Source organism: Hippopotamus amphibius, chromosome 11, assembly GCF_030028045.1.
Source record: "Hippopotamus amphibius kiboko isolate mHipAmp2 chromosome 11, mHipAmp2.hap2, whole genome shotgun sequence".
NCBI classification, from domain to species: Eukaryota; Metazoa; Chordata; class Mammalia; order Artiodactyla; family Hippopotamidae; genus Hippopotamus; species Hippopotamus amphibius.
Window position 1 is genome coordinate 55,308,829 of NC_080196.1, and position 25,942 is coordinate 55,334,770.

At 39.1% G+C, this 25,942-nt stretch overlaps 2 pseudogenes; both read left to right on the top strand.

Annotated features, from left to right (window-relative positions):
* The first annotated feature begins 2,891 nt into the window (after window positions 1-2,891).
* LOC130830906 (sorting nexin-3-like) lies at window positions 2,892-3,633 on the top strand (annotated as a pseudogene).
* Window positions 3,634-10,012: 6,379 nt separating this feature from the next.
* On the top strand, window positions 10,013-24,663 carry LOC130830907 (tripartite motif-containing protein 5-like; annotated as a pseudogene).
* The last annotated feature ends 1,279 nt before the right edge of the window (window positions 24,664-25,942 follow it).

The following is a 25,942-nucleotide window of genomic DNA, read 5'->3' on the forward strand; positions in this document are numbered from 1 at the left end:
GAGAACACCATAATTCAAAAAGACGCATGAACCCCAATGTTCATTGCAGCACTATTTACAATAGCCAGGACATGGAAGCAACCTAAATGTCCATCAACAGACGAATGGATAAAAAAAGATGTGGTACATATATATAATGGAATATTATTCAGCTGTAGAAAGGAACGAAATTGGGACATTTATAGAGACATGGATGGACCTAGAGACTGTCATACAGAGTGAAATGAGTCAGAAAGAGAAAAACAAATATCATATATTAACACATATATGCGGAATATAGAAAAATGGTACAAATCAACCAGTTTGCAAGGCAGAAACAGAGACACGGATGTAGAGAACAAACATATGGACACCAAGTGGGGAAAGTGGGGAAGGTTGGGGGGGGATGAATGGGGAGATTAGGATACCAAATTGTACACTCTAAATATATGCAGTTTATTGCATGTTAACTGTATTTCAATCAAAGTTCTTTAAAAAAAAGTGGACAGAGTAAGAAAGGTAGAAATATAAGATACTAATTGTATATAAATCAAGCAGAGGAAAAGGTCAATTTATTGAAGAAAACAAAAGAAAACATGGAGAAACAAGTGAAGAAGCTTGGAGACCTGGCCAAAAGGACATTTCATACTAACTTCAAACTCTTTACTCTCAGTTCAACATTCATGTCACATAACAAATTTCATCCTTCTCTGTGCAATGATTCTCATTATTTAATTTTACCAAACAAAAGGATGACCTGACATCTTTTCTACTAATATACTCATATGACCCACCATCCATCCTGCTTTTTTTCTTTGCTTGCCCCAAGAGGAGTCCTCAATATCTAAAGGGTGAAACCACTTAATGCGTTTGGATTTTTATACCCACTCTTCTCTCAGCATGGAATGGTGTCCCTGATATCAGTATTACTCTCTCTTATACTTCAGTAAACTCTCTCCTTACACGTTCTCTCAACACAAAGACCTGCTCTAACTAAATTATTTACCGTGTAACCACTGCCATCATTTCCTGTACATTTACAATGACTTCCTTTATTATTATGACATAATATATGACAACGTGTTTGTATATATAATAAGAGCAAATGCTTTATCAGATGTACAAATAGAGAAAATTACTTATAAAGATCATGTATCTGCAATACACAGAATGGGTCTGAACCTAATACGTTAGGGGTCCTCCTGCAGAGCCCTTTCTCCTACCCCACTGAGTTAATCGAGGAAAACAGAAGTAACTTCATTTGACACTCAGAGCAATGGGTGGTGTGGAAAGGAAGAGATCAAAACCAGTTGGGAAGTTCTGCAAAGACTTCAGTGTGTAAATACTGATTTCAGCTTGGCCTGGAAATATGTCAAGGACATTGATAGGAGTCTAAAGATGCATGTGGTATGAGGATGGTGATGAGGGAGTTAGTATAAATAGACTGACAGAATCACACAAGTCAGATATCTAAAAATATATAAACATAAGTTCAATGAATGTCAGTTTTGAGAAATAAAAAAGGCTCAAAATATTACACCAGATCATTCAACTAATTATTGTTGATGAAGAATTATGTGCTGCCAATGGGACTAATATCCATACACAGTGAGATGAGTCTAAACAGAGGGTTTAAAGCACTGTGAACTTGATATTCACCTGGAAAGTAATAGTAAATAGTCAGTCATATAGATTAGAGATAGAGATAGAAATAGAGATAGAGAGAGAGAGAGATAGAGATATAGATATAGAGATATATGTGGGGGGTGTGTGTGTACAAAAGAGCAGATGTTAAAAAATAATACTACAGAGACATACTTGTTCAGAAATCAAATAACGTGCATAAAGAAGGGTTATCCAAGAATTCCCATTTAAAAACATAAGGGTTGAACTTAAAGCTGAGGAAGTTGAAGAACACACGAAATGAGAGAGGAAAAAACATATTAGTTGGAGGCAATGACCTACTACTGGAAGACATAGCATCTTAGTGTGGCTGGTGGGCAGAAAATTGCTAGTCCCTTGGTATCACAAGAGGCTGCAGTGACATTAAATATGATACTTCCTAAGTTATGTAATATTTAAAAATGCTTTTCCAAGACCAAGGACAAGGTATCAATGTTTTTCTATCAAAGAAGTGTAGGGGCATAACCAACTGTGCACTTGGGCTGTGAGATGCTGGATGGATCCAGTGTGGAATTGGGAGAATCAGGTAGAATCATTTTTCACAAAGTTATGGTGACTCTAATCTCTAAATATGTCTTCTTGGGCCACTGGAGCCTGGTTCTCACGGTCTTTTACAAGGTATTCAGGCCTTTGCAGCACTAGGCTTATCTAACCTGTGATGGTTTCACACACATGCATCTAGTCTGGTTCCTTACAAAGCTGAGATGACAGAGATAACGTACCTCCTGTAAGGAGCATCTCTGAGAGCTCACCTGAGGCAGCTTTGCCCAATGCTGCATCTCCTGTCCTGTAACTCCCAGTTAAACTAAGTGAACGTGCAGTTTATGTTTATGTGGGTAGGACTGGTGATCCAGACTGGAGACCACTGCTGGTAGTCAGTCAGAGTGGGTATCACAGAATGGTAGCACAATGATGCTCATTCTTCAACCTGGACTCAGTATGACCCTGTGGCCATAGTCCTGGCTCAGAAGTTCTATCAAAGTCTCCAGGAAAATGGGGCTATGAAGCAACAGGCAAAGAAAGGGAAAATCTCAGATGATATTCGCGTCCTGATGAGTGCCAAAGTTTGATGATAAAAGAAAGATCTCCAGGGTAAGATAGTCAATAAGTTTCTCTTTGCTCTGCACAAGGGAGGGAGAAGGTATAAAGGCAACACAGAGGTAAAATGATACCTACTGAAATTCTCCATTTGTGCCATATTCATCCTACATGAAGGAACATGATAAAGAATGAGGCTGAGGGCTTCCGCTGGGGCTCCTGGCCCGGGACGCCACGTTCCTGCGGGTCAGCTGTTCCCCTTCTGGGCACAAGAGGCAGAAGCCGGAGGGGCGCGGGGAGGAGCTACGCGCGCGGGGTTGAACGTCAGCCCTATGTGCTCCTTTGCCTTGCCACCGCGGCGCGCCAGCCCGGTGTCCCGGCGGCGGGCAGCAGCGGCGGCGGCGGTGGGGTCGGTGGAACGCGGCGGAGGCGGAGGGAGCCCGCGGCGGCGGCGGCGCAGGTGGCGGACACCCCGGCTGGTCACCAAGCCGCGGAACCTGAATGACGCCTACGGGCCTCCCAGCAACTTCCTGGAGATCGATGTGAGCCATCGGCAGACAGTGGGGGTCGGACGGGGCCGCTTCACCACCTACGAAATCAGGGTCAAGGCAAATCTGCCTATTTTCAAGCTGAAGGAATCTACCGTTAGAAGAAGATACAGTGACTTTGAATGGCTGCGGAGTGAATTAGAAAGAGAGCAAAGTGGTAGCCCCCCCACTCCCTGGAAAAGCATTTTTGCATCAAATTCCTTTTAGAGGAGATGATGGAATATTGGACGATAGTTTTATTGAAGAAAGGAAGCAGGGGCTGGAGCAGTTTATGAACAAGGTCGCTGGTCATCCTCTGGCACAGAATGAACGTTGTCTTCATATGTTTTTACAGGATGAAATTATACACAAAAGCTATACTCCATCTAAAATAAGACATGCCTGAAATTTGGCAAGAAGGGGCAAAAAAAACTTTCCATGACTATTAATGATTCATATGCACCAGTGAAGAAGTTCAAACTAACTTTAGCACGCTGCACAAAAACTGGTATAATATGCCTTCAGTATACTAACACTTATATGCTCAATTTTGTTTTGTTTTGTTTTGGCAGTTGACAAGAAGTTAATTTGCTTTAGTGAAAAATCCCTCATTCCAGCCTTTCTATATAAATAGCTCTTTCTTGCTGTTTTAATGTGGTGCACACTCTAGCTTCACAAACCTGTTACTCCAGTATAGCCTGCAGTGTCCTAACTAAAGTTACTCACTTGGTCTTACCTGCAGTTTTTGTGTCATGTTTGCTCCTTGAATCTGGTTAATAGAATATTTCTCTTATCCCCTTTTCAATATGTGGTGTCCCTTGACCTAATTTATGTGTGGAAAACACTACACATTGGTTTCCAGTACCGCACACGTAAGATATACACTTGTGTGCAGAAAGTATATCCCTTCAGGCTTGTAATACCCTTCACATGGAAGATCAATGGGGGAAATCTTTATATTCTGTATAAAAACAAAATCAAATTTATATACTAAAATCATTTGCCTACAAATTTATGTTGTTTTCAAATAAAAATGCATTTCTGATATGCAAAAAAAAAAAAAAAAAAAAAAGAATGAGGCTGAATGTGAACCAGAAATGTTATCCAGGTACAGATACGGAAATAGCTTAGAAGCCATATGCAGTTTGCCCCTGGCTGCAAAGACGATGGCCCAGGTCAGGCTCTGTTGAATAACAAGATCAGAGTTAGACATTAGACATTATATCATTTATGGCTCAAGCTATTTCCAAATATGGTGGTGCTGCCTCCAATTATTTCTCATCCCATTCAACATCCAACCAATGCTGAAATGCACCAAGAGCCTATAGAGAAGGGAGGATCGGAGCACACATTCTGCCATGGAGTTGCAGAATTTATTTTCCCTGCAAGGCTCTAAGGCCCTAATGTCAAAGCTGCTACAGCAAAATAGACATGGAAGGAAGTAGTCTCTACACAAGGATGACCCCCACTGTTCCCTAAGCAGTGACCTAAGGGCTCCCCAGTAATCAGAGATACAGATGTGGGAACATGAGTGGCATCTGCCTGATAAAACTTCAGGTCAGTTGGCTGCCATGGTGTCAGGTGATTGAACCTTACAAGTTGGTTTTCTGACATCTGACCTCAGGAGAATACAAAATATCTCAGAGGTAACAGCTATGGATAAGCCAAAAGGACATAAAAAAGACAATAAATATGTAAAAGATTTAGATACAGAACTTTTATTGTGACTTCAGTGAAACTGTTTCTCTAAGCATGATAGCTACAAATTATGGATGTTGTATGGGAAAGGGTCACTTCTCCTGAATAGAATTGGAAAGTGAAATAGTGTTTTGTTTTATTTCCCAGACAGTCATCTAGTATTATTTAATATAAACTTCTTACAATACTAGCAAAATAAAACCTGAAGCAGAAAAGTAACAAAATCATTTCTAAAACCCTGTAGTAATTGGCCTGACAGAGCTGCACTGTATGAGTTCAGAAGACAAGGGTCTACCACTGACTATGGCTGAGATGGTGACAAGGAATATGCAGCAGAGGTAATAATCTCCATAGTCAACCTTGATGAAGTAAGATTTGGTTAGATGAGGGGAAATCATGGTGAGGAAAGAGATGTGACGGGTGTCATCCATGTGCCTGAGAAAGCTGGTGCAGCTGTACCTTCTATAGGAAGGAGAAGGGGAAATAACATATAGGCTCATCTAATTTACTTCCCTTGTGGGTCTCATGATGTTGTTATAATAATAAATCTCAGACAACTTTTTATATTCATAACACCAGTCAAGTAACAAGTTTTTTTCTTTTTTTTTAAATAAATTTATTTATTTATTTATTTTACTGGCTGTGTTGGGTCTTTTTTGCTGTGCACGGGCTTTCTTTTAGTTGCGGTGAGTGGGGGCTACTCTTCATTGTGGTGCGCAGGCTCCTCATTGACGTGGCTTCTCTTGTTGTGGAGCATGGGCTCTAGGCGCGTGGGCTTCAGTAGTTGCAGCACATGGGCTCAATAGTTGTGGCTCACGGGCTTAGTTGCTCCGTGGCATGTGGGATCTTCCTAGAGCAGGGATCAAACCCGTGTCCCCTGCATTGGCAGGTGGATTTTCAACCACTGCTCTACCTAGGAATCCCCAAGTAACAAGTTTTTTTTAAAGTAAAAGTTAGATGTCACTAACTATTAGATGTCACTGTTATTAAAAGTTAGATGCTTCCAGATGTCACTTCTGGAAATTCCTCCCGTGTGCTTCTCTTGCCCCTGACCTCTCAGCTGAGCTGGTTCTGGGTGGCAGATCCTGCTCAAGGAGAAAGAAGAGCAGGTTAGGGATGTAAGGAACAGCAGCACTTCCCTGTGTCTGGACCAGTGAATACATAAGAGGCTGCAGGGCCTGCCAGCTGTCACACTATCAGGCTCCTGAGCACAGGCCAAGGGGATGAGAATTTATCTATGTGGTCATGCAGAAATACTACATTGTTACACTGATAGAAATTTAAATATCAGGGCTCAGAGACCCCTTGCCCTTTTACCTGTTGTTGAGGGAAGGGACTTTCTACCTCTGAAAAATCACGGATTCTAGCTGTCCTCAGCAATGTTCACTTCAAACTTACAGAATGGGAAGGAGCTGTGGGTGGATTCAGCCTAGAGAAATCAACAGTCCCTCCAAGGAAATAACAAAGCCTTTCTCTTCTTCTAAACCTACTTTTTGCAAGACTTGCCCTCCTGGAGCCAGATCTTCAGTCAGCACTCTCAGCAAGAAGCGAGCAAGCTGGGCTTTTTCTCCCTTTAGAACAGCTTCCAGACAACAAATTAAACTCACCCAAGCTGGATTGAATTTCTCTTCTGTGTCTCTCAAGGTCTACCCACAACAAACTACTCAGCTATCTTCAGACCCCAATGGAGAAGTTGTGATTCCTTGGAGAAGAGTGAAGGCAGGCCCTGGGCAGATGTGTCCAGGATTCACTCACCAAACCAGGTGCCTGACCTCCACTAAGAAGATCCTCAGTAGAAGATGAGGGAAAGTGAAAGTTAAATTCTAGAAGGTGGAGTATGAGCAGGAAAGGAGAACAGAAACCATAGACCAATAGGAGGGCTCCAGATAGGGCCTCTGGGAAATGACAAGGCTTTTGTGCTTGAGCCTGGTGCATCAGTGACTGCATTTTTATTCCTATCTCAGCTCTCCTCCTGAAAGCTGTTCTCTTCAAAGTAATCCATCCTTTAGAAAACTAGGCTTCCTGAGCAATGTAATTTCACACACCCACCTTGTCTTGTTTCCTTACTAATGAGCTGTCAGGAGGAGGGAGTGAAGCACCTCCTTTACCCCAGTGAAGACCCACACTGAGCGCTGCCCTGAGACAGCAACACTGGCATGCTCTCCCCTGGTCTCTGTCCACCCGCTGAAGTAAGTGACTCTGGCCAGTCTATGTCCTATTAAGTCATGTTAGAGGAAATGGCTCTCCAAATCTAAAATCATTCAGGTGGACAGTCGGAGGGGTGATCACAGACCAGTGGTTCACTGATGCTGACTTTCAGAAGTTGGACAAAATGTAGCCAAAATGACACTTTTTCTAAATAGGCGAGGAAGGTGAAAGTGTAGGAAGTGTCATTTGTTTGTCAGTGTCATCTAATATTATTTAACATATAACCCCCATGATCTTACCATAATGAAGATGAAGCAGGAAAATTAGTGAGATGGTTAATTTTATGTGTCACCTGGACTGGTCACTGGGTGCCCAGATTAAACATTCTTTCTTGGTGTATCTGTATGTTGTTTCCAGATGAGATTAGAACTGGATCTGTGGACTCAATAATATGGTTTGCTTTTGCCAGGTTGTGGGGCATCATCTAATTTGCTGAGGGCCTGAAAAGAACAAAAATGTGGAAGAAGGAAGAATTTGCTTCCTATTCCTGCCTGCCTGCTTACACTGGGATATAGGTCTTCTCCTGTCCTTAGACTAGATTTACACCATGGCCACTCTGGTCTCAAGCTTTCAGACTTGGACTGAGTTACCTGGGTCTCCAGCTGGCAGAAATGGAAATTGTCAGTGTCTATAATATGTGAGCCAATTCCTTACAATAAAGCACCTTTGAATATATGTAATGAAGACAGATCGTAGATAGATAGATGATAGATAGATAGATGATAGCTAGCTAGCTAGAGATAGATTGAGAGACTTTGCTTCTCGGAAGAACCTTGAGTAATACAGTTGTAAAAGAATTCTAAAATTCTGTGTTAAGTGACACAGGAGAGTGGCGATAGTGACAATGATGACACAGGTAAACTGCAATTTCAAAATATGTGAGCCAAACAGTGGTACTTTTTGTTTTTGTTTCCGTTTCTTGTTTTTTGATACAGAGTTGTATGGGCTATTTAAAACTTTTGTAGGTCCTTTTCTTCTCTTATGTTTCCGCTTAGAGAAATTCCTTTAGCATTTGTTGTAGGGCTGGTTTGGTGGTGCTGAATTCTCTTAGCTGTTGCTTGTATGGAAAGATTTTGATTTCTCCCTTGAATCTGAATGAGATCCTTGCTGGGTAGAGTATTCTTGGTTGCAGGTTCTTCCCTTTCATCACTTGAAATATATCATGCCACTCCCTTCTGGCTTGCAGACTTTCTGCTGAGAAATCAGCTGTTAACTTTACGGGAGTTCCCTTGTATGTTATTTGTCATTTTCCCCTTGTTGCTTTTAATAACTTTTCTCTGTCTTTAATTTTTGTCAGTTTGACTACTATATGTCTTGGCATGTTTCTCCTTGGGTTTATCCTGCCTGGGACTCTCTGTGCTTCCTGGATTTGGGTACCTATTTCCTTTCCCATGTTAGGGAAGTTTTCGACTACAATCTCTTCCAATATTTTCTTAGGTCCTTTTTCTCTCTCGTCTCCTTCTGGGACCCCTATAAAGCGAATGTTGGTGTGTTTAACATTGTCCCAGAGGGCTCTTAGGCTGTCTTCAGTTCTTTTCATTCTTTTTTCTTTATTCTTTTCCACATCAGTGATTATCACCATTCTGTCTTCCAGCTCACTTATTTGCCCTTCTGCCTCAGTTAATCTGCTATTGGCTCCTTCTAGTGTATTTTTCATTTCCGTTATTGTGTTGCATATCTTTGTTTGTTTGTTCTTTAATTCTTCTAGGTCTTTGGTAAACTTTTCTTGCAACTTTTCAATCTTTGCATCCAGGCTTTTTTCAAAGTCCTGGATCTTCTTCGCCATCATTATTCTGAATTCTTCTTCTGTAAGGGTGCCTATCTCCTTTTCATTTAGCTGTTTTTCTGGCATTTTATCTCGTCCCTTCATCTGTTACAAACTCTTTTGCCTTTTCATTTTCTCTGTCTTTCTGTGGCTGTGGTTTTCAGCTCCACAAGATGAAATACTGCTGCTACTGCTGTCTGCCCTCTTGTGGAGGAAGCTACCTGGGAGGCTCATGGGTGCTTCCTGATGGGAGGGACTGATGGTGGGTTGGGCTGGGTGGGCGGAGCTCAGTAAAACTAATCTGATTTGGTGGGTGGAGCTCAGTAAAACTTCAATCTTCTTGTCTGCCAATGGGTGGGGCTGTGTTCCCACCTTTTTTCTTGTTTGGCCTGAGGCTACCCAGCACTGGAGCTTACAGGCTCTTTGGAGGGGCTAATGGCACACTCTGGGAGGGCTCACGCCAATGTGCACTTCCCAGAAACCCTGCTGCCAGTGCCCCTGTCTCCTCGGTGAGCCACAGTTGCCCCCCACCTCTGCAGGCAACTCTCCAACACCAGCAGGTAAGTCTGGTTCAGTCTCCTATGGGGTCACTGCTCCTTCCCCCTGGGTCCTGGTGAGCACACTATTTTTTGTGTGCCCTCGAAGAGTGGAGTCTCCATTTCCCCCAGTCCTGTGGAGGTCCTGCAATCAAATCCTGCTTGCTTTCAAAATCTGATTCTCTGTGATTACCTCCTCCCATTGCTGGACCCCCAGGTTAGGAGGCCTGATGTGGGGCTCAGAACCCTCATTTTAGTGGGTAGTCTTGTGCGGTATAACTGTTTTCCAGTTTGTGAGTCACCCACCCAGCATTTATGGGATTTTATTTTAATGCAATTGCTCCCCTCCTACCATCTCATTGTGGCGTCTCCTTTGTCTCTGGATGTGGGGTGTCTTTTTTGGTGATTTCCAGTGTCTTTCTGTCAATGATTGTTCAGCATTTTGTTGTAATTCCAGTGCTCTTGCAAGAGGGAGTGATCACCTGTCCTCCTACTCTGCCATCTTGATTCCTCCTTCACTCTGTCCACTTTTACCCTTTCCAATCATGCAGGGATCTGTGAGCAAGAGAAACCTCAGAAGTCAGGAAAGTAGGAGCAGGGTAGAAGCTGTCATGGCTTCAGGGTATTTGGTGAACCTCCAGGAGGAGGTAACCTGCTCCATTTGCCTGGAACTTCTGATAGAACCCCAAGCCTTAACGCGGCCACAGTTTCAGTCAAGCCTGCATCGCTGCAGACCACAAGGAGTCCATGTTTGGCCAAGAGAAAGAGACAAGCTGCTCTGTGTGCAGAATCAGTTACCAGCCTGGAAACCTAAGGCCTAATGGGCATGTGGCCAACATAGTGCAGAGGCTTCGAAAGGTAAAGCTGAGCCCAGAGTTGGAGCAAAAGAGAAATCTGTGTGTGCAGTGGAGAGAAACTCCTGCTCTTCTGTGAGGAGGATGGGGAGTTCATTTGCTGGCTTTGCGAGCGGTCTCAGGAGCACCATGATCACCCCACGTTCCTCATGGAGGAGGTTGCCCAGGAGTACCATGTAAGAGACCAGAATGAAGGAAAGATAGGGCAGAAAATTGAGGGGAAATCCCTACTTTTCATTGGACCTTAATTACCTGATCACCATGAACCTGAGGCCTGTGATCTTTTTTCTTCCTATATCCACCCTCTTACATTTGAAGGAAATCTCTGTGCATTCTGCCAATTACAAAGTAATAAATCTACACACAGACTGTTAGCCAAAAGTAGACATTCATGTATGTTTTGCTAATAGGTGGAGATCTGGTGCCCAAGAGAAGCTCTCATTACCCTTTTAACGGGGGGGGGGGGGGGGGGGGGGTGGTAAGTAGGATGCTGGGTGGATTGACGTGTAAGTTTTTTCCTTTCTGCAGGATCAGGTTTCTTCTAGAACAAAGAGAACCAGTCTTCTTTGGAGAAAGGAAGAGAGGATGGTGACTTCTATCTCCTCAGTCTTAAAGAACACATTCCCTACCCCATGGCTTTGTCCTTAGTGTTCAACTTTTTGGCAGAGGGTGGTGGGAGGGGGTCAGGAGTAATGCAGGGATGCATGGATATTCTGGAGAGCTGTGTGAAGGCTGAGCCACATACAGGAAATCCATTTGCCTCAGTGTTGTCCTCAATAATGCAAACTTGGGACCAATAGTTTTCAATGTGATAGAGGAAAAAAAATGGCAAGTCAGCTTCCCCAAGAATTTCTTTCCTCCTTCCTGTCTCTCTCTCTCATTCCTAAAGGAGCAAATACAAAATGAAAGGCAAAATGTCTAGGCAAAGTTTAAAAAACTGAGAGCCTTCCTGGAATATAAAGAGATGAAGGAACTGCAAAAGCTGAAGAATGAGGTGGGAGTTATTCTAAGTAACCTGGCAGAGTCTGAGCATGAGCTGGTCCAGCAGAGCCAGTTGGTGAGAGACCTCATCTCAGATCTGGAGCATCATTTGCAGGGGTCAACAGTGGAGGTGCTGCAGGTAAGACTGGGGAAGAAGCTAGCATCTGAGACATAATAGACATGAAGACTAAGTTTCCATCTTTTCTGTTTTGCTCTGCTCTTTCTGGTGCTGTCACTTGGTTGCTTTGGCCCTGCAATACCCCTTCCCAGCGTGTATTTCAGAGGTTATAAGAATAAGTGAATGCATGAATTGAATTCAGGAATAACAAGGGAAATTTTAAGTTTTTTAAATATGCCAAGTTCAGTGCAAAACTTTGATTGTGGAGAGAAGATTCATTGTGTTCTGTGATTTTCTATTATCTGTGATTTTGGGTTATGCATTTATTAGTACCTCTTCATGATCCAGGTTAGTCACAGACAGACAAATTCACCTCACATTCCATGAGACTTTTTTCCCCTCCATGTTTTAAGATTTTCTTCCTTTTTCTCTATTTCTGAAGAAAATTTTTGAGGCACTGTTATTTATTCTTTGAGTAGTCAATGAAATTCACTAGTGAAGCCATCTCACTCTGGGTGTTTCTTATTGAAAAGGTTTAAAATATTTTACTCATATTTGGATTATTTAGATTTTTTAAAGTCCTTGAGTCAGCTTTTGTATATCTTTGTAGGAATCTGTCTATTCTAAGTTGTCTGATTTGTATGCATGAAGTTAGTTATAATAATCCTTTATTACCTGTTTAATTTCTAAGATATTCACAGTAATGTCTTCTCTTTTATTTCTGATTTTGGTGATTTACTTTTTTCAGTTTTTTCTTAATCATTTTAGTATGTTTTATTAATTTATTGATTTTTTTAAGAAACAAACATCCTTTTAGTTATTTTCTCTATTTCTTAACCTTATTCATTTATTTCTGCTCTTATATTTATTGTTTTCTTTATGTGTGTATGTATATATTTGTGTGTGTGCGTGTGTGTGTGTTATGTGTATGTGCTGGTTTAATTTACTGTTCCCTTCTTAGTTTCTTGAAGTGGAAACTTAGATCACTGATTTGAGACCATCTCTTCTGATACAGTGTTTAATGATATAAGTGCATTTATTAATTTTATTTCATACATTTTGTTTAATTTTTATTTTTGTTCAATCCAAGTTATGCCCAAATTCCCTTAGCAGTTTTTTTGTTTTGTTTTGTTTTTGTTAAACCTTGGATATTTTAAAGTGTGTTCTTAATGAGAAAATACTTGGTGAGAAATGAGTTTCACTTCTGCTGTGGATTTCAAATTTAATTCTGTCATAATCAGAGAACATATATTTTTATTATTTTAAACTTTTAAATTTTGACACTTTTTTATGGCTTAAAATACTGTATGTCCAGAAAAATTTTCATTATGAATTTGGAAAGATTGTGTGTTCCTCATTCACTGGGTACAATGGTCTATAACTGTCACTTAGGTCAACATTGTTGACAGTATTGTACATGTCTGCTATAAAACTGATGGTTTCCATATAAGCTGTTCTCTCATTCTTGAGAGTGAGTTATTGAAATTGGTAAATATTATTATTGAATTGTCTATTTCTCCTTTCACTTTTGCTTTGAGTATTTTGAAGCTCTACTGTTAGGTGCATACACGTTTATAATTGTTATATCTTTTTGATGTGCTGAACATTTTATAATTATAAAATTTCCCTCTCATTTTCTTGTAATATTTATCTTAAAGTCTATTTTGTCTGATATTAATATAAATACTTGACCAATTTTTAATTACTGCTTGAATGGTCTGTATTTTTCTATTATTTTTCCTTTTGCCCTTTTTTGTTCCTTGAGTATGTCTCTTATAAATAGCAGAAGTTGAATTTTGCTTTTTATCCATGTCAGAAATCTCTGATTTCAATTGAGGCATTAATACAGGACATTTAATGCAATTATTGAAAATGTTATATTTAAATTTACTATTTTGCTATTTGCTTTCTATATGGCTACTGTAGCTTTCATTCTTCACTTTCTCCTTAATTAGCTTCTTTTGTGTTAAACAGATATTTCTAGTATAAAGTTATACATTTTCCTATTTTCTAATTGTATTTTTTAGTTTTTTTCCTAATGGTTTCTCTAGTGTTTGAAGTATGTTTTCTGCCCTATCATGATCCACATCAGACTAACACTAACCTAGTAACAGTAAAAATAGAAACTTCCTGCAGGATTGCTTCATTTTCTTTCAGCAACAGCACAGGGTTGTTTCTAATATTGCCACCTGATCCTATAGGCTAAGACCTGTAGGCATTCAAATGTTTTATTATAACAGGGAAGAGAAACTCTCTTTTCTTCTGGAGTTTATATCAAAGGAATTTATGTTTCCTTTATAAATTGAGAGAGACAGTCAATATAGGTTGAATAAATAGAATTGGAGAAAGACAAAGACCAGATTCTGATGATAAAGTTTGAGCTTCAAAATTAAACTTTGATTAAAGTTGTGACTGCTTCCCCCACATCCGTTATCCTTTCTCTACTTGTTCTAGTTTTATTTGATTTTTGTTATATACACAAAGGAGCCCTAATACAGAGAGAATTTTTTTTTCAAAACTCAGCTGCTACCCTAGTTTTTGGTGACATGGAGAAAGTAAATCTCTATGTAAAAGAGATCAGATATAGTGGTACATACCTGTTCAAACAAATAAAACAATATATGTGATGATTAAGAAGATTAGATGGCTAAAATTTATTAAAGACCTAGACTAAACTGACTCAGTAGAGACAAAAATGCAGGTAAGTGTTCTAGTTTTAGGACACTGACTGGGTGGATATTGGTAACATTATGAAAATGGTGTAAAAGAGAGGAGACAGTTTGGTTGGTGAAAAGAAAGTTACATGTTTGACATTCTGAGTTACTGATTCCTGTGGCTTGTTTACTACTGAATATATTAATATGCATTTAAGAGACAAACTCGAGTGAAAATAAAGAGCCTGAAATCAACTGCACATGTGTGTATGCTGAATTTAAGAGACTGGAAATCATCAGTAACAGTGTGGAAAATGATAAGAGAGATTACTGTAGCTTTGTAGTATAGTCTGCTGTCAGGGAGAGTCTGATTTTTCAAAGCTACAGTAATCAAAACAGCATCATACTGGCACAAAAACAGAAACATAGATCAATGGAACAAGATAGTAAGATAGTCCAGAGATAAACCCATGCATCTATGGTCACCTAATCTATGACAAAGGAGGCAAGAATATACAATGGAAAAGAGCCTCTTCAATAAGTGATGTGGGGAAAACTGGACAGCGACATGTAAAAAAATGAAATTAGAACACCATACACACAAAAAACCCTCAAAATGGATTAAAGACCTAAATGTAAGGCAGACACTGTAAAATTCTTAGAGGAAAACATAGGCAGAACACTGTTTGACATAAATCACAGCAAAATCTTTTTTGATCCACCTCCTAGAGTAATGAAAATAAGAACAATGATAAACAAATGGGACCTAATGAAACTTAAAAGCTTTTGCACAGCAAAGTAAACCATAAGACAGCCATAAGAATGGAAGAAAATATTTGTAAACAAAGCAACTGACAAGGGATTAATCTCCAAAATATACAAACAGCTCATGCACCTCAATATATAACCCAATCAAAAATGGGGGGGATTTAAAAAGATGGTGGCAAAGTAGAAGGATGTGGAATGCATACCTCTCTACAGATGTATCAGGAATACATCAAAAGATGCAATAATTCCCACAGAAAACCAGCTGAACACCAGCAGAAGACCTTGGACATGAGAAAGGATAGCAAAGATCCCAACATCACTGGGACAAGCAAACTCTGAATTCTGAATTACTCGACCACATGTCAAGTTGGAGACTCTGGGGAGGGAGCACCAAATCCAGGATGCAAGACCACTAGAGAGTCCTCAGCCACAGGGAATATTAACTGCAGAGAATTCTCACAGAGCCCTCTATCAGAGTCTAAGACCCATCTTCACCCGACTGTCTGCAACTGCCAGTGCTGGACACCTCACACCAAACTACAAACAAGACAGGAACACAAACCCACCCATCAGCACACAGACAACCTAAAGCCATGTTAACCTCACAGATACCCTAAAAGCTCACACATCACCTGACATGGCTCTGCTCATCAGAGAGAAAAGACTCAGATCCACGCACTGGAAAGCAGGCACCAGACCCTCCCACAAGGAAGACTACTCAAGACACTGGACCAACCCCACCACAGGGGGGCAGAGAGCAGAAACAAGAGGAATTACTATTAGGCAGCATAGAGAAAGGAGACAGCAAATACTATAAATTAGACAAAACGAGAAAACAAAGAAACACCTTGAAGGCAAAGGAGCAAGATTAAAAACACACAAGACCCAATAAATGAAGACTAAATAGGAAAACTGCCTGAAAAAGAATTCAGAGTAATGATAGTAAAGATGATCCAAAATCTCAAAAACAAAATAGAGAAAATACAAGAAACATTTAATAAGGACCCAGAAGAACTAAAGAGCAAATAAGCAGTAATGAACAACACAATAACTGAAATTAAAAATACTCTAGATGGTATAAACAGCAGAAAAACTGGCACAGAAGAATGAGTAAGTGAGTTGGAAGATACAATGGGGGAAATAACTGCCACAGAGCAGGAAAGAGAAAAAAGAATTAAAAGAATGGAAGGCAGTCTCAGAGACCTCGATGACAGCATTAAGTGCACCGACATTTGAATCATGCACATCCCAGAAGAAGAAGAAAAAAGGAAAGGATCTGAGAAAATATTTGAAGAGGTTATAGTGGAAAACTTCCCCAACATGGGAAAGGAAATAATTAACCAAGTCCAAGAAGCACAGAGAGTCCCATACAGAATAAACCCAAAGAGAAACACACTGGGGCACATATTAATCAAACTAATGAAAATTAAATACAAAGAAAAAATATTAAAAGCAGCAGGAGAAAAGCAACAAATAAAAGGGAAAACCCTGATAGAATACTCTACCCAACAAGAATATCATTCAGATTCAATGGAGAAATCAAAAGCTTTACAAACAAGCAAAACTTATGAGAATTGAACACCACCAAATCAGTCTTACAACAACTGTTACAGGAAATTTTCTAAGCAGAACACAAGAGAAGGAAAAGACCTACAAAAACAAACCTAAAACAATTAAGAAAATGGTAATAGGAACATACATGTCAGTAATTACCTTAAATGTAAATGGATTAAATGCTCCAACCAAAAGACAACACTGGCAGAACGGATACAAAAACAAGACCCTTATATGTGCTGTCTACAAGAAACCCACTTCAGACCTAGGGACACATACAGACTGAAAGTAAGGGGATGGAAAATATATTCCATGCAAATAGAAGTGAAAAGAAAGCCAGAGTAGTAATACTCATATCAGACAAATTAGACTTTAAAGTAAAGACTATTACAAGAGACAAGGAAGGACACTACATAACGATCAAGGGATCAATCCAAAAAGAACATATAACAATTGTAAATATCTATGCACCCAACATAGGAGCACCTCAATACATAAGGCAAATGCTCACAGCCATAAAAGGGGAAATTGACAGTAACATGAGAATAGTAGGAGAATTTATCATCCCACTTACACCAATGGACAGATCATACAAACAGAAAATAAATAAGGACACACAAGCTTTAAATTACACATTAGACCATCTCGACTTAATGGATATTTATAGGACATTCCATCCAAAAACGACAGACTACACTTTCTTCTCAAGTGCACTCGGAACATTTTCCAGGATAGATCACATCTTGGGTCACAAATCAAGCCTTGGTAAATTCAAGAAAATTGAAATCATATCAAGCATCTTCTCTGACCACAATGCCCTGAGACTAGACTTCAATTACAAGAAAAAAAAAAAAAAACTGTAAAAATACAAACACATGGAGACTAAACAACACACTATTAAACAACCAAGAAACCACTAAAGAAATCAAAGAGGAAATCAAAAAATATCTAGAAACAAATGACTATGAAAACACAACAACCCAAAACCTATGGGACGCAGCAAAAGCAGTTCTAAGAGGGAAGTTTATAGCCATACAGTCCTACCTCGAGAAACAAGGAAAATCTCAAATAAAAAACCTAAAACAATTAGAGAAAGAAGAACAAAGAAACCCCAAAGTGAGAAGAAGGAAAGAAATCACAAAAATCAGATCAGAAATAAATGAAAAAGAAAAGAAGGAAACAATAGCAAAGATCAATGAAACTAAAAGCTGCTTCTTTGAGAAGATAAACAAAACTGATAAACCATTAGCCAGACTTATCAGGAAAAAATGGAGAAGATACAAATCAACAGAATTAAAAATGAAAAAGGAGAAGTAACAACTAACAACACAGAAATACAAAAGATCATGAGAGACTGCTACAAACAACTATATGCCAATAAATTGGATAACCTGGAAGAAATAGATAAATTCTTGAAAAAGTTCAATCTTTCAAGACTGAACCAGGAAGAAACAGAAAATATGAACAGACCAATCACAAGTTCTGAAATTGAGACTGTGATTAAAAACCTCCCAACAAACAAAATCCCAGGGCCAGATGGCTTCACAGGTGAATTCTATAAAACATTTAGAGAAGAGTGAACACCTATCCTTCTCAAACTCTTTCAAAATATAGCAGAAGGAGGGACACTCCCTAACTCATTCCAGGCCACCATCACCCTGATACCAAAACCAGATAAAGATATCACAAAAAAATTATAGGCCAATATCACTTATGAATATAGATGAAAAAATCCTCAACAAAATGCTAGCTAACAGAATCCAACAGCACAATAAAAAGATCATACACCATGATCAAGTGGGGTTTATCCCTGGAATGCAAGGATTCTTCAATATATGCTAATCAATGTGATACATCATTAACAAATTGAATAATAAACACCATATGATCATCTCAATAGATGCAGAAAAAGCTTTTGACATAATTCAACATCCATTTATGATAAAAAAAAAACTCTCCAGAAAATGGGCATAGAGGGAAATTACCTCAACATAATAGAAGCCATATATGACAAACCAACAGCCTACATCATTCTAAACAGTGAAAAACTGAAAGCATTCCCTCTAAGAAAAGGAACGAGACAAGGGTGCCCACTCTCACCATTATTATTCAACATAGTTTTGGAAGTGTTAGCCACAGCAATCAGAGAAGAACATGAAATAAAAGGAATCCAATTGGAAAAGAAGTAAACTTGTCACTCTTTGCAGATGACATGATTTTATACATAGAAAACCCTAAAGATTCTACCAGAAAACTTCTGGCACTAATCAATGAATTTAGTAAAGTAGCAGGATACAAAATTAATGTGTAGAAATCTCTTGCATTCCTATACACTAACAACGAAAGAGCAGAAAGAGAAATTAAGGAAACTCTCCCATTTACCATTGCAATAAAAAAAATAAAATACCTAGGAATAAATCTGCCTAAGGAGGCAAAAGACCTGAATGCAGAAAATTATACGACATTGATGGAAGAAATCAGATACGATACAAACAGATGGAGAGATATACCATGTTCTTGGATTGGAAGAATCAACATTGTGAAAATGACTGTACTACCCAAAGCAATTTACAGATTCATTGCAATCCCTACCAAATTACCAATAGCATTTTTCACAGAACTAGAACAAGAAATCTTACGATTTGTATGGAAATGCAAAAGACCCCAAATAGCCAAAGCAATCTTGAGAATGAAAGACAGAGCTGGTGGAATTAGACTTCCTGACTTCAAACTATACTGTAAGGCTACAGTGATCAAGACAGTATGGTACTGGCACAGAAACAGGAATGTAAATCAATGGAACAGTATAGAGAACCCAGAGGTAAACCCAAGCACATGTGAGCACCTTATCTTTGACAAAGGAGGCAAGAATATACAGTGGAAAAAAGACAGCTTCTTCAATAAGTGGTGCTGGGAAAATTGGACAGCTACATGTAAAAGAATGAAATTAGAACACTTCCTAACACCATACACAAAAATAAACTCAAATTGGAGTAAAGACCTAAATATAAGGCCAGAGATTATAAAACTCTTAGAGGAAAACATAGGCAGAACTCTCTATGACATACATCAAAGCAAGATCCTTTTGAACCCACCTCCTAGAATAATGGAAATAAAGTAAAAAATAAACAAATGGGACCTAATGAAACTTAAAGCTTTTGCACAGCAAAGGAAACCATAAACAAGACAAGAAGACAGCCCTCAGAATGGGAGAAAATATTTGCCAGTGAAGCAATGGACAAAAGATTAATCTCCAAAATATATAAGCAGCTCATGCAACTTAATACCAAAAAAGCAAATAACCCAATTCACAAATGGGTGGAAGACCTAAATAGACATTTCTCTAAAGAAGACATGCAGATGGCTAACAAACCCATGAAAAGATGCTCAAAATCACGAATCATTAGAGAAATGCAAGTCAAAGCCACAATGAGGTATCACCTCACATCAGTCAGAATGGGCATCATCAAAACATCTAGAAACAATAAATGCTGGAGAGGGTGTGGAGAAAAGAGAACCCTCCTGCACTGTTGGTGAGAATGTAAGTTGGTACAGCCACTATGGAAAACAGTTTGGAGGTTCCTTATAAAACTAAAAATGGAACTACCATATGACCCAGCAATCCCATTACTGGGCATATACCTAGAGAAAACCATAATCCAGAAAGAAACATGTACCATAATGTTCATTGCAGCACTATTTACAATAGCCAGTGCATGGAATCAACCTAAATGTCCATCAGCAAATGAATGGATAAAGAAGATGTGGCTTATATACACAATGGAATATTACTCAGCCATAAAGAGGCATGAAATGGAGCTATATGTAATGAGGTGGATAGACCTAGAGACTGTCATACAGAGTGAAGTAAGCCAGAAAGAGAAAAACAAATACCGTATGCTAACTCATATTTATGGAATCTAAAAAAAAAAGAAAAATGGTACTGATGAACCCAGTGACAAGGCAAGAATAAAGATGCATATGTAGAGAATGGACTTGAGGACACAGGGTTGAGTGGCGGGGGGCGAATGGGAAGCTAGGAGGAAGTGAGTGTAACATTGACATACATACACTACCAAATGTAAAATAGATAGCTAGTGGGAAGTTGCTGCATAACATATGGAGATATTCTTGATGACAGGTTATGACTTAGAGGGTCAGGATAAGGAGGGTGGGAGGGAGTCGCAGGAGGAAGGGGATATGGGGATATATGTATATATACAGCTGATTCACTTTGGTGTATCTCAAAAACTGGCACAAGTGTGTAAAGCAATTATATTCCAATAAAGAGCTTTAAAAAAACAGGGGGAAGATCTAAATAGACATTTCGCAAAAGAGTATATACAGATGGCCAAAAAGCACATGAAAAGATGCTTAACATCGCTAATTATTACAGAAATGCAAATCAAAACTACAATGAGGTATCACCTCACACCTGTCAGAATGACCACCATCGAAATATCTACAAACAATAAATGCTGGAGAGGGTGTGGAGAATAGGGAACCCTCCCATAATGTTGTTGGGAATGTAACTTAGTACAGCCACTATGGAAAAGGTATGGAATTTCCTTTAAAAACTACAAATAGAACTAACGTATGACCCAGAAATCCCACTTGTAGGCATATACTTGGGGAAAACCATAATTCGAAATTATACATGCACCCCAATGTTCATTGCAACACTATTTACAATAGAGAGGACATAGAAGCAACTTAAATACCCATCAACAGAGGAATGGATAAAGATGTGGTACATATGCACAATGTAATATTATTTAGCCATAAAAAAGAACAAAATATTGCCATTTGCAGCAATGTGGATGGACCTAGAGATTGTCATACTGAATGAAGTAACTCAGACAAAGACAAGTATCATATGATATCACTTACATGTGGAATCTAGAAAAAGGGTACAAATGAACATTTTTACAAAACAGAAGTAGAGTCTCAGATGTAGAAAAAAAACATAGGTATGAAGGTATGTGGGGAGGGATAAATTGGGAGATTGGGATTGAAGTATACATACTGCTATATTTAAAATATATAATTAATAAGGACCTACTGTACAGCATGGGGGACTCTACTCAATTTTCTTTAATGACATGTGGGAAAAGAAACTAAAAAAAAAAAGAGTGGATATATGTATATGTATACCTGATTCATTTTGCTATACACTGGAAATAACACAACATTGTAAATCAACTATGCTCCAATAAAAATTTTAAAAAATCAAGTATATACATCCCCCAAATACAAGGGTAAAAAAAATAAAATAAAATGATAAGAGAGACCTAAGAAGCATCTACATTGATACATTTGGTTGCTCGTACCCTCAACAAAAGCCATGTAACTATCTTGAGGAATATTAGGATTATCTATTCATCTTTGCTTCTGCAAAGCCTCTTTTAATGCTTGGCAAATAATAGTATATCACTTCACGGTTTTATTGAATAAATGAAAGAACCATGAATTATTCAAATCATCTCATGGGGCACCAAAATTAAAGGCCTCTTTATCTTCCCATAAACATATCTCATCTCTACATACTAGAAATCTCATGCTTTCACAAGTGTCAAAGCTATTTTACCTTTTTGGAAACCTGAGAACATCACATGAGTCTTCTGGAATGATTGCCCTCACACTTGTCTTTACTTTCTGGCTTCCAATTGAGATCATCTCTATTCCCACATCAGGGGGTGGTGGGATTGATAAAACTAGATTGTTCTATAAACATTGAGAATGGACCAGATTCTATAGTAGAGTATTTTGGTTGTGGGAAGTTGCAGAGTTTGGGTCAGTACCAGTATTAGGAATAAGGCATTGCAGTATCAGATTCATGTGACCTCATAAATTTATTTCACACTATGTGTCATTATGTAGCTCAGGTTCCCATATTTAGTAGGTGCTTGTCTTATCATGGACAGGTCTAGTCTTCTTTACCTGTTAAGTGCCCAGAATTGGAGAGAACTTTGAATTTCTGAAATTCAAAAATGTTTGAATTTCTTCCCCGGGTATAGAAGAGATCAGGCCCTTCTATATCTTTCTGTTTAAATTTGCAAAACAGACTTGAATCTCAAGGAATATTTTGGTCCTGCTGCAAACAATTGATCCATCTTGGTCACATATGCAGAAGCCAGAATTGGAAAGGCAACACACTTGTGTCTGAATTCGCACACCTACATGGCAGCATCAATCTCTTTACAAACACAGGAAGTTCAGATTACTATTTGTTCAATATTTATGATGTCTACTTTTCCAACGATTTTAAATTCTTTCCACAAAACCTAAAATCTCAGATTATTCTGAGGGCCTCTCTATTGGGGAGCAGCCTTTGAAGATATGGGGACTCTCTAGACAGTGTTTGCATACCTAATATGTCTCAAACACCCAGGATCCAGGTCCTGCCACCTCAATTTCTGACACCTCCCTGGGAACACATATCTATGCAGTGACTTTTCCACAAATTAATTTAAAATAAATTTTTTTAGCTCTTTATTGGAATATAATTGCTTTACACTGTTGTGCCAGTTTCTGCTGTACAACAAAGTGAATCAGCTGTATTTGTACATATCTCCCCATATCCCGTCCCTCATTATCATTATCACTAATGCAGCTCACCTGTGTCACCTAACAGAATTTTAGAATCCTTTTATAACTGTATTACTCAAGGTTCTTCAGAGAAACAAAGTCAGTCTATCATCTATCTATCTATCTATCTGTCTGTCTGTCTGTCTGTCTGTCTATCTATCTATCTATCTGTCTGTCTGTCTGTCTGTCTATCTATCTATCTATCTATCTATCTATCTATCTATCTATTTAATCTTCATCATATATATTTGAAGGTGCTTTATTATAAGGAATTGGCTCGTATAATTATGGAGCCTGAGAAATTCCAGCCCTGCCTCCCACAAGCTGGAGACCCAGGTAACTCGATCCAAGTCAGAAAGCTTGAGACAAGTGTAGCCATGGTGTAAGTCTTCCCCTAAGGACAGAAAACCTATATCCGAGCTCAAGCAGGCTGGCAGGAAGAGAAAGAGCAAATTCTTCCTTCTTCCACATTTTTGTTCTTTTAAGGCCCTCAACAAATTGGATGATGCCCATCCATGCTGGGGAAAACAAACTACATTACTGAGTCTATAGATCTAATTTTAATCTCATCTGGAAATAACACTCTCAAAGACATACACAGAGAGAATGTCTAATCTGAGTACCCAGAGACCAGTCTGGTTGACATATAAAATTAACCATCTCACTAATTTTCCTGCTTCATCTTCATTATGCTAAGATCATAGGGGTTATATGTTAAATAATATTAGATGACATTGCCCGACAAATGACACTGCTATAATTTCATCTTTTTCCTCCTATTTAGAAAAAGAGTCATTTTGGCCACATTGCATCCTGGTTCTAAAAATCAGCATCAGTGAACTACCACTCTGTGGTCACCCCTCCGACTGGGCACCTGGATGTTTCAGACTTGGAGAGTCATTTCCTCTAACCTGACCTAATAGGACACAGATTGGCTGGAATCACTTACTTCAGCGGGTGGACAGAAGCCAGGGAAGAGCATGCTAGTGTTGCTGCCTCAGGGCAGCCCTCAGTGTGGGTCTTCACTGGGGTAAAGGAGGTGCTTCACTCCCTCCTCCTGACTGCTCATTAGTAAGGAAACAAGACAAGGTGGGTGTGTGAAATTACACTGCTCAGGAAGCCTAGTTTTCCAAAGGATGGGTTACTTTGAAGCGACATGAGAACACTTCCAGGAGGAGAGCTGAGATAGGCATAAAAATGCTGTCACTGACCCCCCAGGCTCAGGCACAAGCCTTGTCATTTCTCAGGGGCCTTATATGGAGCCCTCCTGTTGGTCTATGGTTTCTGTTCTCCTTTCCTGCCCATACTCCTCTCCCTAGAATTTAACTTTCATTTTCCCTCATCTTCTACTGGAGATCTTCTTAGTGGAGGTCAGGCACCTGGTTTGGTGAGTGAATCCTGGACACATCTGCCCAGGGCCTGCCTTCACACCAAGGAATCGCAACTTCTGCACCGGGGTCTGAAGAATGTTGAGTGGTTTGTGGAGGGCAGCGGTTGGGAGACTCACACAGATGAACTGAATTGCTTCGGTGAGTTTAATTTGTTGTCAGGAAGCTGTTCTGAAGGGGGAAAAGGCCCAGCTTTCAGGTTTCCTGCTGAGAGTGCTGACTGAAGATCAGTCTGGGGAAGGGAAAGTCTTAGGAGAAGGGGAGTTGGAAGAAGAGAAAGGCTGTGCTTTTACCTTGGAGAGATTGTTTACTTCTCTAGCCTGAATCTACCCTCAGCTGAATTTTAATTTGCTATTACTTTCCAGGTGACTAGCAAGTTCATAGTGGTTTAAACCTCTGTTTAGACTCATCTTTCTGTTTATGGATTTAGTCGAGTCGACACTACATAATTTTTCATCAACAAATATCAGTTGAATGATCTTGGCTACTATTTTGAGACTTTTTTTTCTCAAGCTAGAGACTCATTTCAGCTGTGTTTCTATCTTTTTATGTATCTGACTCATGTGATCCTATGAGTATATTTGTACCATCTCCTTCACCATCCTCATTCTTCCATATTATTAATCTCCTAACAATGTCCTCGGCATATTTCTGAGCCAAAATGAAATCAATATTTACACACTCAAGGCTACCCAGAACCTCCTGCTGGTTTGGATCTCCTCACTTCCACACACTCCATTGCATTGCATATTAATTGTCATGAAGTCACCTCTGTTTGTCTTTGATTAACTCAGTATGTTAGGAGCCAGTCCTCCAAAGGAGGACCGTGAATACATTAGGTTCATCCTCATTTTGTGTATGAAGATGCATGATCTTCGTAAGTCACTGTCTCTATTTGCACATCTGATAATAGGTTTGTTTTTATAATATACACAAAAATTGTCATATATTATGTCATGATAATAAGGGAAATCATCATAAAGGTTCAGCAAATGATGGCAAAGATTACACTGTAATAAGTCATCAGAGCAGGTCTTTGTGGTAAGAGAACACGTAAGAAGAGAGTTTACTGAACTATAAGAGAGAGTTCTACTCTAGTCAGAAGGGCCATCATTAAAAAGTCTGCAAATAATAAATGCTGGAGAAGGCATAGAGAAGAAGGAACCCACCCACACCTTTGGTGGGAGTGTAAATTGGTGCAGCCACTGTGGAAAACTGTATGGAGGTTTCTTAAAAAACTAAAAATAGAGTCACCATATGATCCTGTAATCTCACTCTTGGACGTATAGCCACATTAAATTCTAATTAGAAAAGATACATGCACCCCAATGTTCATTAGAGCACTATTTACGATAGCCAAGACGTGGAAGCAACCTAAATGTCAATTGGCAGATGAGTGGATAAAGAAGATGTACAATGGAATATATACAATGGGATATTACTCAGTCATTAAAAAAAGAATAAAATAATATCATTCACAGCAACATGGATGGGCCTAGAAATTATCATATTCAGTGAAATAAGTCAGAAAGAGAAAGACAAATATCATGTGATATCACTTACATATGGAATCTAAAATAATGATACAAATGAACTTATTTAC